This window comes from Portunus trituberculatus, chromosome 44, assembly GCF_017591435.1.
Source record: "Portunus trituberculatus isolate SZX2019 chromosome 44, ASM1759143v1, whole genome shotgun sequence".
NCBI lineage: Eukaryota > Metazoa > Arthropoda > Malacostraca > Decapoda > Portunidae > Portunus > Portunus trituberculatus.
The window spans coordinates 13,359,657-13,366,726 of NC_059298.1; the positions used below are offsets into that span (position 1 = coordinate 13,359,657).

The 7,070-nt window shown below is 43.4% G+C and overlaps 1 protein-coding gene across 1 annotated transcript in view; it reads left to right on the top strand.

The window, feature by feature from the left end:
* Positions 1-7,070, top strand: part of LOC123518830 (BRCA1-associated protein-like) — a 57,523-nt gene that overhangs the window by 10,584 nt on the left and 39,869 nt on the right. The window lies entirely within an intron of this gene.

Sequence of the window (7,070 nt, forward strand, 5' to 3'; positions counted from 1 at the left end):
TTTTTACCCCATTTCTTCCAGACTAGAGAGAAAAACAAGGAGAGGGAAAGGGACTAGGAGGTGGAAGAGGAAGAGGAGGACTGGGGAGGAAAGTGGGGTTGGTGTGTTGGAGGGTTCAGGAGATGTGGGAGAGGAAGGAGGGAGAGGAGGAGGGGGCAGGGTCCTCTTTAGGCCGCCGTGAGAGGGTTGTTCTTGGAAGACCTTTTGCTGAAGCTTTGTTGACACACCCGGAACTCAGCGGTGCAGAGAGAGAGAGAGAGAGAGAGAGAGAGAGTGAGTGAGTGAGTGTGAGTGTGAGTGTGAGTGTGTGTGTGTGTGTGTGTAGGGAGAGGAGGAAGCGCTATGTAAGATCTTTCATGCCCTCAAAAGAAAGACGTTAAGTTTTCAGCGCCGCTTTCCCTTCTTACTATCCACACGTGTTTCTCTTGTAAGAAAAGATTATACTAGTAATGGTAGAGAGATTATACTAGTAGTGGTAGAGAGAGAGAGAGAGAGAGAGAGAGAGAGAGAGAGAGGTTTGGTTCACAATAATAGCCATAAAACACACGCGCGCACACACACACACACACACACACACACACACACACACACACACACACACACACACACACACACACACACACCGCGTAGCGTAGTGGTTAGCACGCTCGACTCACAATCGAGAGGGCCGGGTTCGAGTCCCGGTAGACGGCGAGGCAAATGGGCAAGCCTCTTAATGTGTGGCCCCTGTTTACCTAGCAGTAAATAAGTACGGGATGTAACTCGAGGGGTTGTGGCCTCGCTTTCCCGGTGTGTGTTGTGTGTTGATGTGGTCTCATTCCTACCCTGTCGGTCTATTAGCTCTGAGCTCGCTCCGTAATGGGGAAGACTGGTTGGGTGACCAGCAGGCGACCGAGGTGAATTACTCTCTCTCTCTCTCTCTCTCTCTCTCTCTCTCTCTCTCTCTCTCTCTCTCTCTCTCTCTCTCTCTCTCTCTCTCTCTCTCTCTCTCTCTCTCTCTCTCTCTCTGCCCACCCGCTCCCTCGACTTACACGCAGACTTTCCACCAGACCAACTTTCCACTACCTTCCATAAAACGAGGCGGAACACGGCAAGAGTCAGGACAATAAAACCAAGGAAGAAAACCCCATAAGGAAGAAGAGATCCCGTGCCTGGAGGCTGTCGGGTCACCTGGCGCACCTCCCCTCTGCCCTTCCTTCACACGGCAATAAAAGAAACTCCAGCTGGGGCGGCGGGGCCAAGGTGGAGTAGGCGACACCCTGCTCTCTTATCCTAGTATCCTTGTCACGCCCCTCCATGCGAAAGGCTGCAGCTGCTGTGAAGGCGTGCAGTGCTAGGTAGGTTAGGCAGGGAACAATAATCTCTTTAACGTCTTACTTAACCTTGTCTACTTTTTTATAGGTTGTAGAAGTTAAGGTGCTGGTGAATGAGTTTTCTTTCTGGTTCTAGTGATAGTTTTAAGTTTTCTCTAATTTATTCATAGGGAGGAAACTATCACGAGAACTTAATTGATTATCTCCTTGATGCCTAAACTTGCGTAATTTTAGTAGGATGTAGAAGTTAATAGTAATGGGAAGTTTGAAGGAGTTGTCATGATTGTAGTGATAAAAATAACAAAAAATATATTGTCAGTTGGAAAACAACACTCAGAACTCGAGTGAAAGATCTCTTCGGCTCCCAATTTTGTCTACGTTTTGATAGGCTGAAGTGGAAGTTAAGGAAGGCTTTCAAGGCTGTGTTATTGACTTTAGAGGTAATTTAGTAAGCATTATGAACCACCAGTGAGAAAGAAATACACAGAAACTCGATTAATCATCCCTACGTCGCCTAATCTCATCTTTAACAGTGTAGTAGAAATTAATGGGAGATTTCGAGGGTGTTTTCTTCATTCTAGTGAGTTAACAACCCTGGATCATCAGTGGCAAAAAAGTCAAAAAACCTCAACTAATAACAGTAATCTTTGAAAATATTTCTCCTGAATGGTTTAAGAATGCGGGATAATGCGTCATGGCTTGTATTTATGAGGTCTTGCGTTGCGTCTTGGTACCTGAAGCGGATGATAGTGAGCGAGAACGGAACACGCGGGGGAAAACCCTCTTCTCATACTGGGTGTCTTGAGAAGCGAAGTGTGGCTTGCGTGTGAGAAACAATAGGAGCCGCGCGATGCCAGAATTACTGAGGACTGAATGACTAGTGAAGGAGTGAGTACGTGTGATTGTGACTGTGTTTCAAGGACATATTTTTCGTTTCTTTTCCTTCTCTTCTTTATTTCCTTTTTTTTCCTTGTTTGTTCCCCACACGTACATACGATCATCTCGCAGATTCCCTCGTTATGGACTAAAGTTATACTGTATAATGTGTTGATGATGTCCATGTATCCTCTTCCTCCTCCCCTTCCTTCTCTTCCTCCTCCTCCTCCTCCTCCTTCTCCTTCTCCTTCTCCTTCTCCTTCTCCTTCTCCTTCTCCTCCTCCTCCTCCTCCTCCTCCTCCTCCTCCTCCTCCTCCTCCTCCTCCTCCTCCTCCTCCTCCTCTTCCCTCGTCACCATCATCATCATCATTACCACCATCATCATTATCGTCAGGAATAGCCGTGTTTCCAGCAAGTGTTTATGTAGGAAAGTGATGAAGTATCCCAGCTGAAGGGAAGAGAAGGAAGATCTCACACACACACACACACACACACACACACACACACACACACACACACACACACACACACACACACACACACACACACACAGATAGATAGATAGATAGATAGTTTATTGACCACAGCAACATTACATTGATACAATACTTTATATTAAAAATATGGTCCATCATAATTGTTAAAACTATACATTTGTAATATAATTGTTACTTCTAAAATCTCTGTTCTCTGTACATAAAAGTTTAATTATCTCGTTTCTACATTACCTTAATAAACAAGTGCATAAAAAAACATAATAATAATAAAAGTAGTTCTTTTCTAATCCTTCCTATCAGCAATAAAATGTCTAGAACTATTACTAAATTTCTATGATAAAAGGAAATATAAGTACTACACACATTGAAAACTAATAACTAATTTGATACTTCACATAAAATCTGTTATAAAATGATTACTCTAACATATTAGCTCAATTATATATATCTAAAATCTGCCTGATTATGTTACACGTAGTTTCGTGACTAAATCTGTTATTGAAGATATCCCCAATTGTTGAAAAATTGTGAAAGTCTCGCAGATGTTGAGTGAGTGTGCAATACTGGACAACGTGCACTTCCGTTTGTATGTCTCCACACACACACACGCGTTCCACACACACACACACACACACACACACACACACACACACACACACACACACACACACACACACACACACACACACACACACACACACACGTATATGTTTCAAATCCTGCTGCTGCTGTCTCCTCTTCCACTCTTCATCCACAACATTGCTTCATCCACCACCACCAGCACCACCACCACACTTTCAACATCCAGCTCGCTTGAATATTTGTTCACTTGCAGGAAGATTTTTTTTTTCTGTCCTCTCTCTCTTACTAGCTCTCCTTTTTTTGTGTGTGCATGGACTCTGCCTCTTATTCCCGGAGCAGGCAAGGTCGTGCGATGATTGCCCGACTCTCCGGTGCGTCAATTTTCTAATAATTCTTGTTCCTGGGAATAAACGCTGTAGTTGTCAAGGGGAAGGTATGGTTCAGCCGCCAAGTATACTCTGTCTGCCTATCTCTATCTTTCCCCCTCTGGCTCTGCATGGAGGTGAAGGGGGGGGGGGCTAGGAGCGACACCTATCAAATCAGCTGACTGTTAGTTTGTTACACGTGGTTATCAAGAGGTGACAGTGGCAGTTAATACATTTAGATTGTATTGCATAATTTTGAGAAAGGAACTACCGTCAGTGGCGTTAACAAGTAGTGTGTGTGGCCTTTTTTCCTGCCACAGTTACTTGCCCGGCCAACCCGCTGCGTCTGTTGGTTTGTCACACTATACCACGGCTGACGAAGCCTTGAAATACATGTATGCAATAAAGATTTTCGACTTCCCGGAAAAAAGGGAATGATTACCAGTACTTTCCCCTTTAGCAATATCCGCAGAAACTCGTATTACACCCTGTAGATTTACTCAAAGTTATTTTGTTCCGGATTTTGATTCAAAGTATTCATTCTCTCTCTCTCTCTCTCTCTCTCTCTCTCTCTCTCTCTCTCTCTCTCTCTCTCTCTCTCTCTCTCTCTCTCTCTCTCTCTCTCTCTCTTCGCAAAAGGAGGAAGAAACAAAACACCCCCACCCACCGCCCACACACCAATTGGATTCCACTCCCTCTGATCTCAACCTCATAAATTCTAATACATACACTGACGCAAACTTCCCCGCGAACATTTTCCTCTACCCTTCAGTGCTGGTGGCGGGGAGGGAATGTGGAGCATCCGGGAAGGGAAGGGAAGAAGGGAATGAAGGGGCGTGGCGGCCGTCAAGGAGGAAGGGCGGAGGGAGGTGGTAGGAGTAGCGCGCTAGACCAGGACCGGCAAAATAAGGTATATTACACAGAGGAAAAGCTAGTTCTTCCTTCCTTGCCCAATACTCGTTTACCTGCCTGCTTCCTTTCCTCACGTAGTGCACGTGGGGACAGTTCTGAGACTACTGTATTCAAGTTCCCTTTTTTTTGACAGTAAGCATTGTGTTTGAGTATTACCTGTAGTAAGGCTAATGCTTTGCTTTATCTGTTAAGGGTTATATTTTGGATTATAGATAAGAAGTTTTTGTTGCTGTTATTCTTGTCGTAAAAGCGTTGTATTATTGTGGCAAGTATATAACTATGTATCTATCTATCTGATGCTAGAATTCATATTGTTATTCTTATATTCGGCTTTCGTTAGAAGGATGTGCTTCTGTGATGTCTTCTGAACGGTAACCAAGTTTGATCAAATAACAGGTTTGAGATGGACTGAATAGTTATATACATAAATGAAATAATTAACTCTTAGAGTGATAATTAGTCGCATTTTTACCATGAATTATTTTCCTGTCAGTGATGCAAAGCTAAAAATATCGCTGGAATCATGAAAAAACCTTGAAAATACTAACGCTGTCCACTATACGCAGATCCTGTTGAAAATAAAGAGAAGACACTGACGCGGTTGTGGTTGCGGAACTAGATGCGATACTAAACTCGTAGGCATGAATGGGAAGGTTATGTGGCTATTGTGTGTGTGTGTGTGTGTGTGTGTGTGTGTGTGTGTGTGTGTGTGTGTGTGTGTGTGTGTGTGTGAGAGAGAGAGAGAGAGAGATAGGCGGAAGGCGGGCAGGCGAAGGGGGAAGAGGGTGAAGGTGTTTAGTTGGTGGTGGTATTCAGGATTTTTTGAGTTCAGTCCATGTTGTATTGTTTCTAAATACTTGTACTTTCATCCCGCTTGGTCTTAAAGTCATGTTTGATTTTATTATTTATATTTAGATATATTTGTTCATTTTTATTATCTTCATTTGTGTGTGTGTGTGTGTGTGTGTGTGTGTGTGTGTGTGTGTGTGTGTGTGTGTGTGTGTGTGTGTGTGTGTGCGCGCGCGTGTGTGCCTGTTTGCATATCGCCTTGAAGGAAGAAGGATATACTCCTCGCTAGCCCTCCTCCTCCTCCTCCTCTTCTTCCTCCTCCTCCTCCTCCTCCTCCTCCTCCTCCTCCTCCTCCTCCTCCTCCTCCTCCTCCTCCTCCTCTTGTTCTTCCTCTTGTTCTTCCTCCTCCTCCTCCTCCTCCTCCTCCTCCTCCTCCTCCTCCTCCTCACTGCTTAGACCTTGAGACCAATATTCTACACGCAACATTTTCCTCCTTTCAGTAAAATATTGTTATCAGGATGAACCATTTTCACGCGTCTCTTTTACCTGAAGCATAGGCGTCTATTTAAATTCACCGTCGATAGATCATAGATGTGTGATTCACTACGTTGAAGTTATGATGTTTGTGTGTGTGTGTGTGTGTGTGTGTGTGTGTGTGTGTGTGTGTGTGTGTGTGTGTCGTCGTTCCTTCCACCATTAAACTAAACATTACATTTCTCTTTTTCAACTTTCAATACAGTACTGTCATTTCAAACTAAGTACAGTACCATCATATTCTTTCTACCCCTTTATTGGTGGGAAGCTAAGCATTAATTCTATTCCTTGCGAGTGTTTGGAATGAAAACGACAAACTCTACGGTGTCTCGAGACTGAAAGCTACTGTAGTCTCTCACATCATCTCTGCCTGCAACCTTTTACTCCCTCCAGACTGTCCAGCGTTGTACAGTACAGGGAAACATGTAATTATTATCAGACTTGTTTTGTTTTTTGTTTTTATTTTCACGATCTTGCACACTCACAAGCTCCTCACTGCGTTGTAACATGGATTTGGAATTAATGCAGCTTTGGTTTATTGCTTCCCGGTGGAGGGGAGAACTTGCTGTCAAAGGTGTGAAAATTCAGAGAGAAAATTATGTACCTGTGTTTCTTTCGTCAACATTAACGGTGTGACGTCGAGGTCTGGCGAGGGCTTGTTTATTTGTTTGTATGTCTGTGCGTCCGTCTATCTATTTGTCTATCTGTTTAAATGTATGTGTGTCTTTGTCTATGCATGTATGTATGTACGTATGTATGTATAAATATATTTTCTTTCTGTCTAACTTTGTCTGTCTGTGTCTTCTCATCTATTTGTATATCTATTTATGTGTATGTTTATCTATATATGTATCTGTATCTATCTGTCTTTCTCTCTTTATCTATCTCTCTGTGTATCAATTTATCTGTCTATCTATTTGTGTATGTGTAACTATCTATCTATCTATCTATCTCTATCTATCTATCTATATGTCTGTATCAGTTTATCTTCTGTGTATATGTAGATATTCATTTACTCATTGATTTATTCTGGTGTACGTGCTTGGTTACGAGCGTCATCTCGGAAGCAGCCCGAGGGAGCAAGCGAGGTGCAGTACGCCTAGGTGTTGGCAGGTGCTGCAGGCTGGTACAGACAGGTAGCACAGGTACACACACAGACAGACAGGTTGCTTCACCTCAACATCTGAACTTTCCCACTGAGG